The following is a 7,510-nucleotide window of genomic DNA, read 5'->3' on the forward strand; positions in this document are numbered from 1 at the left end:
CGCACACAGCTGAGCCTTCTAATTAGCACAGCAGTCATGGGGTTTAGGGTCCAATTGAATCCAGTATGATGTCATCTTAACTAATTACATCTGCAGATACCCTATTTCCAAATCAGATCGTAGTTTGAGTTTCTGGGTGAACACAAATTTGGGGGGACACTATTCAACACAGCACAATGTTTTATCTTTTGCAAAGAAAAATTGACTATTTAAAAAACTACCCAAAATACATTTTTGGTGTTCATACTGTGAACTGGCAGTTAAGCAATTACATTTGGGAAGTATGTTGTTTAATTTTTGTTAAATTTTATCAAACTAAAGAAGTGGGGAATAATAATAATTGCTATTTTAGAAAATGTTTGCATAGTCTTCATATACCTGAGCAGAAAAAATCAACAAATATTTACTGAACATTTGCTATGCCCAAGGAACTTCATAGAATATTGGTCTTTTGTTTATCTAAAACAAGATTACTATTGATAGAAATATTTATCATATCCATTTTTGATTGCTTGCCATACCCAAAGAAGGGCATGAGATATTGAAAACAGAAACACAAACAAGAAATAGTACTTTTCCTCAAAAGCTTTAAAATAAAAATATACTACATTTTTGTAAAATATAAAGAGAAAGACACAGTTGGTAAGGAAAAGACAAACTGCTACTTATTAGCCAGATAACCATGGGCAGGTTAATAAATTTCTCTGCATCTTGGTTTCCTTATCTATAAGTGAAGTCAGTAATATTTGTACTTATCGCAGAACATTGCTAGAAGGATTAAATGAATATATGCATGAAGTGTGTTTAGAATGGTACCTAGATGCATAAACCTTTGTGTGATAGCTGTTTCTACAAGGGCAATTAATGCATATAGATATTTAATAATGGTGTGGGACAATATTAAAAATCTTTTAATATTTAAGTAATCTCCAGAAAATGGTTTCCAATAAACACTGGGTAACTTTATAACTGGGTAGTTATAAACAAGTTATTTGAGATAGCAATTGCTTTTTTTAATTGGCAGAAATCATTTGTCTATTTCAGTGTAACAATTGGTTTTTACTTGGAGAGTGTAATGATTTATTCTGGTGTTGAGTTTGCTGTTAAATGTAAATCAGGTGGAAAAACTTAATATATTTGAAGAATATAAATGCTATTCATGTGTTTTTGACCTATGTGGGTTTGAACGGTTCCCCCGTGAGGTCCTATGACAATGGTTATGAAAATCTCTCTCTCGCACCCCATAAGAAAAGATATATAGAAGAGATGGAATAATCACCTTGAACACACCTTGGTCTCACATTCATTCCTGTCTCCAAAGAGGAGTCCTCTGCTGCTGTTGACTTCTCAGTTCAACCACACTTCCTTGGGTATCTACCGCCACAGACAAAACCATACCACAGGAAGCAGTTGAGTTACTCTGACTCTGATGTTTTCTTTCCCCAAGCCAACCAAGGTTAGTGTGGCAATTGAATGGAGGCTGGATAATCACAAAGCTTCTGTGAGTACAACTTCACCACTGGCTATTGGGGGGTACTTTTTTTTTTTTTTTTTTTGGCACAGATGAATGATATTTTAAGGGGCCTAATAGGTTGTAGGTAGTGGGAGGAAAAAATACATTTGGGTAATTAAGTTGCGGACATGAAGAAACCTGCAGCTGTATTCTACCCAGTGTATTTGTTCACTGTGTATGGTTCAGCTGAGTTGGGAAACCTGTAATATGCCTGGTTCCACCACTCACTGTTCCATAGCTACAATTTAACAATGTCCTCAACCTGAAAAAGTAGAGTGCATACTGCATTCTTTTTCCCACATGCCTCAATGTGTCTTCATTTTCTTCTACCCCATCTGCTTCCTGTAAGTTACGTTTACAGTTGCTACCCAAAAAGGGAGAAGAATAAATTTTTGTAAATTTAAACTAATGCCAGATATTAAGTATTAAGTAGGAAATCTGTAAAATAGTGTTTCCCTGGGAAGTTGGTAAGTACTACGAGAGAAACGGCTTCCACAGAAAAGTAAGGTTGGGAAATGTTAAGTTATATTATGCTAAACTAAAATTGGTAGGGTAACCACATGATTTATTGCCCACACTAGAATAATTGAAAGAAAGAAAAAGGGAGCGCTATTGATATTATGCCAGGGGAAGCATTAATCAGATTGTCCCAGGCAACTATGGAAGTATGGTCACCCAATTCATTGTGTGTCATGTTAGAATCTTTAAAATGATAATAAACATTTGCTTGGGAAGGAACTAGTATATAGCATCTCCCCAAAATATATGTGAAATATGTCGAAGGTCTGTGTTTAAAAGTGTTTGTGAAATGTTGGTTTGGACTTTGAAATCATGGATTTCATACACTCTCCCTCATTTCAAATTTTAAAGGAAACCACATAAAAATCAAAAGAAGGCATTATCATTTCCATATAAATTCAAATGTCTATGGAGGATGTTAAATTCTTTAATGAGGACCTTAATTGTGTAATATACATCCTTGGGATTAAAGGTTTTTAAGGATGGCTGATATCTCATTAACTTTTTAATAATGTTATAATACCCCAGTAGAAAACTAGGTCTGCCACTAAATATCATTAGAACAGTCTGCCTATTTTTGCCTACATCTTCATCATGGGAACTTTTGATTTTAAGAGTCTTTAATGGTTGTTTCAGGAAAATGCTTTATTGTAAGTCTTATTCATTTATGGACATAAGATCATTTAAGTACAGATTCCCCTGTTGCTGGGGAATGTTTCCTACTTTGTAAAATGAAAACGAGAGTTTAATGGTTCACTTCACTCCCAAGGAAAAATGGTTTCCAGCACATTTGAGATATAGAGACTTCACTTTCTCTGGAAAGACAAAAACCAAAATTGACCCCAGTTTTCAAGCTTCAATCCTCCAATGGTTAATAGGATATTATTATTAGCATTCATTAATCTGTTTTCAAGAGACCCCAAACTCACTGATTAAAATCTAGCAAGGGAAAGAAAAGAGATGAGAATCGTGAAATAAAGTGTGAAGACGGCAGGACACCATAAGTTAACAGTCATTAATAGACTTGTGTTATTTGCTGATCTAAAGGACTGGCGTAAATCAGGGTAGGTTAAAAAAGGTTGAGGTGGTGAGAGATAGGAGGGTGAGAAAAGGTACAAGTTGCTCGGGCAGAGTAAATGTTAAAAGGAAAGCTCAATTTACCTTAGAATAACAGCTGGAACTTTGTAGGAACTCAACAAACCAGTCACTATTCAATGAGTAGTTGTTAAATGAATCAATGGCTCACAGTAATCAGATCTGAAATGCTGTTTCAATATAGAGATAAAACGAGAATTTAGAACACTTTTTTCCAATTTTTTTTAAATCGTAAAACAAAAAGAGGAGAAAAGTGTAGATACTCCTCCTTTTCCCTTGAGCAAATCACTGAGATTCAGATTCTAATTTTAGTTTATAATATTTACTCTACCCTCCTCACTTGACTGTTTGAGGATATAGTTAATATGGATGTCTTATGCAATCATACAGGATTATTATCCTTTGAGGGAGTATCAATAATTTCCTTTAGAAAGCTTTTCCTTACTGAACAAGTGAGCATGTATCTACATACGGAGGAGAAGATGTAATGTGGAGATACCTGGCTGCTGCATATGTATATACTACTAATGAAACAGCATGGATCGGTGATTCTGAATGTCTTAATGTGCTTTAGATTTACCTGGGCAGCTCTTACAGCACACCTGTGTCTGTACCTTGCTCCAAGAAATTCTGATTTAATTAGTCTGGATGAGGCTCAGGAATTGGTATGTTTTTAAAGCTCCCCAGATGATTCTATATGTTGGTGGAATTGAGAACTACTATTATAGACCAAAGTTGGGGATGAGGAGAAAGGAAAGAGGAGAAAGGAAAGTGGGAGGAAGATAGAGCCTACAATTTTTCCTATATCTCTTTAGTAAATATTTCATGAATATTCTTTATGTGCCAGACACTGTGCTAGGCACCAGGCATATATTAATGATTAATGTCAATAAAATTCCTACTTTCCTTGACCTTACATTCTAGTTGAAAAAGGCAATAAACAAATACATATTTTATTGATTTTTTCCAGCTTTATTAAGATTTAATTGAAGAATAAACATTTTATATAAACAGTGTACAATGTGATGTTTTGATATGTGTATACATTGTACAATAATTGAATTAAGCTAATTAACAGATACTTCACCTCACATACTTATCATTTTTTGTGGTGAGAACATTTAAGGTCTACTGTCTTAGCAGTTTTCAAGTGTATATTATTATTAATGCTAGTCACCATGCTATACAATAGATCTCCAGAACTTACTCCTCTTGTCTGACTGAAACTTTGTAACTTTGATCAACATATCCACATCACCCCCTTTCTCCCAGCACAGCCCCTGGGCACTCGCCATTTCACTCTCTGCTAAAGTTCAACTTTTTTGATTCCATATATAAGTGAAATCATGCAGTATTTGTCTTTCTGTGCCTGGCTTATTTCACTGAGCATAATGTCCTCCAAGTTCATTCATGTCGTTCAGATGGTAGGATTTCCTTATTGTTTAATAGCTGAGTAGTATTCCATTGTATATGTAGAGCACATTTTCTTTATCCATTCATACATTGATGGACATTTAGGTTGACTCCATATTTTGGCTATTGTAAATAACGCTGCAGTGAACATGGGAGTGTTCATATGTGCAGATATCTCTTTGACATGCTGACTTCACTTCCTTTGAATATATATCTAGAAGTAGAAATGCTAGATCATATGGTAGTTCTATTTTTAGTTTTATAGAAACCTCTATGCTGTTTTCTATATGGCTGTACTAATTTACGTTTTCACTAACAATGTACAAGAGTTTCCTTATCTCTACATCTTCGACAACAGTTACCTTTTATCTTTTTGACAACAGCCATTCTAACAGATGTGAGGTGATATCTCATTGTGGTTTTAATTGGCATTTCCCTGATGTTTAGTGATGTTGAGTATTTTTCATATTCCCATTGGCCATATGAATGTCTTCTTTTATATTTAATTGAAGACATATATTTCATAATTTAATGTCTGTAAAGTATACATTTTACATTGAATGTGATAAAGTATTGCAACATTTAGTTATTAGACAATTTTTTCTTAGTGGTAAATAGAATAATGGTACACATTATATCTATGAGATCTTAGATTCAATGAAATATAATTTCAGATAGAATCAAGGAAATTAACCTCTCCATTGTAAGGCTTCAAATCACATAATCCATAAGTTACAAATCTCAATTAACAAAGCAATCATTAAAAATTACTACCCTGAATAAACACTGTGTCCCTTCGTCAGTGTTTTACTTCCCTGGACCAACACTGTAACTTTTCTACAGATCCTACATATTTAATTGAACAAATACCATGCATCTTTAAAGTGTGTATTACCAGCTTTTGGACACAATTCTCCATGAGTCTGTTATACTTCTCTACATTTTGAGAACTGACTGCCCTTTGTATCAACTGTCTATTCAAGGATGTTTGTGTAACCAACAGTCTTGGAAGACTGAGATAGTATTCTCCCCCAGAGCAAAGGGCGGGCATGCTTATTGCCCATTGTAAAAGATTCAGATCCATCAGGAAATATTCCCATGTAACAAATCTGCACACGTACCCTCTGTATCTAAAATAAAAGTTGAAATTTTTAAAAATACTCATGTTTGCTGAACTCTGCTGCATGTTCAGGTACTATCTAACGCTTTTCACATTGCCCTTTGGGAACTGGAGCTTTGGGAACTAGCTACAAAGTAGCAACATAATGCCTCTATTATAGTGGATATGGCTGAAGGGTTGGGTAATAAATAAACTCTTGGCCCAGGTCCTGCCGTGTAGTGATCTGGAGAACCACAAGTGGTCATTTTCCCATTCCTAAATGAATAATTATAATAGACATACAGAGAAGTTGGCAAATCCTCCACAGTGATTCCTTGGTCTGTGGAATAAGAGTTAAAACCACTCCCCTACCCATCCCAAAACAGTAAATTACTACAATTTTATGTCCCATCGGGACTAGCAGGGATTAGAGTTGCCCTTAAATAACTAAAGAATGCAGAATTGGTGATTCCCACCATATTCTCTTTGAACCAGACAAATCCCGAAGGATAAGCATGGACTGTGCTAAATGTGTTATCTTTGCCAAAGCAGAATTACTGGTCTGAGGTGTGTAGTATGCTGCCAGTGACCTGGCGATACATTGTTTTCCAGCCCTATCTGGAAGACAGTCGAAATTGTTTGCATTCACTTGGGATGGAGAAGAGCATATATTTTTTCATCTTACTCCAAAGCTATCTTACCTTTCCCTTCTGTCATAATATAGTTAAAGGAACCTGCGCTATTGAGATGAACAGCAGAACATTACATTGGTCCATTCAATCAATGATATTTCAATTGGACCAGCTGAGCAACAACTGACAAGGACATTAAAGGCGTTGTTAAGGTGCTGCATTCCAGAAAGGGAAGAAATAAACCCTATGGTGATTCAGAGACTTGTCCTCATCAGTATAGGCTATAATACTCCAGTAGTCTGAAGCATGTTGGGCTATACTCTCAGAAACAGAGAACAAGTTATGGCATGGTGTACCTCACACCATTTAGAAGAAATTATAAGGACTGATAGGCTGCTTCAGGTTATCAAAGCAGTATATTCCCGGGCTGGAAAAATGATTCTAACTGATTTACCAGGTGATAAAAAAGGCTGCCAGCATTGATCGAGAAATGGCACAAGGAAGGTTTCTATAGCAGACCCATCGATAGTACAAGGACGTTGGCTGCTTGAGCTACATCACCCAGAAGCCTCTTTAGTATCAGATGTATCATCTGTGGGCAAAGATGCATGAGTTTCTGGAAATCTTAGAAAAAATTTATCTTTAAAAACTGAGTACTAGGAGGAAGAGAGGTATGCAAACAAAAAAAGAAGAGGAAGAGTTTCTAATACTTAGATGTTTCTCACAGTATTATTTTTATTACAAAAAAAGTTAAAACAGCTTAAATGCCAAGGAGAAGAATGGTTAAGCAAATTACTTTATATTCAGACTCTGGAATACTATATAGAAGGAGCAATGATGTTCAGGAAAAAATGCTCAGGTGTGTGTGTGTAACACTCTATATATACAGTAGGAATATAAATCATTATCATCATATTCATGATAGCAGGACATACATTAAACATTTGTTAATTTGGTAAATAATGTATTGAGAACACAGTGTCTAGACACTGTCAATACAACGTCCATAAGAGCAGAGCTTTTTCATACTCTTTTCCGTATTCCCAAAACCTTAAATAGTGCTTGACATATTTTTAGGATCTCAATAAATATTTATTAAGTTATTTCATTGAGTCTTTATGACAGCATATGAGATAGTTTTTAAATGTCCCGAATTTTATTTAAAATGCTTTATCATAGACAATGAGATATAAATGTGTGTATATTAGTTTTTATATATAACCCAAAGACATTTAGTCA

This window comes from Colobus angolensis, unplaced genomic scaffold, assembly GCF_000951035.1.
Source record: "Colobus angolensis palliatus isolate OR3802 unplaced genomic scaffold, Cang.pa_1.0 Scaffold234, whole genome shotgun sequence".
In the NCBI taxonomy this organism is placed as follows: domain Eukaryota; kingdom Metazoa; phylum Chordata; class Mammalia; order Primates; family Cercopithecidae; genus Colobus; species Colobus angolensis.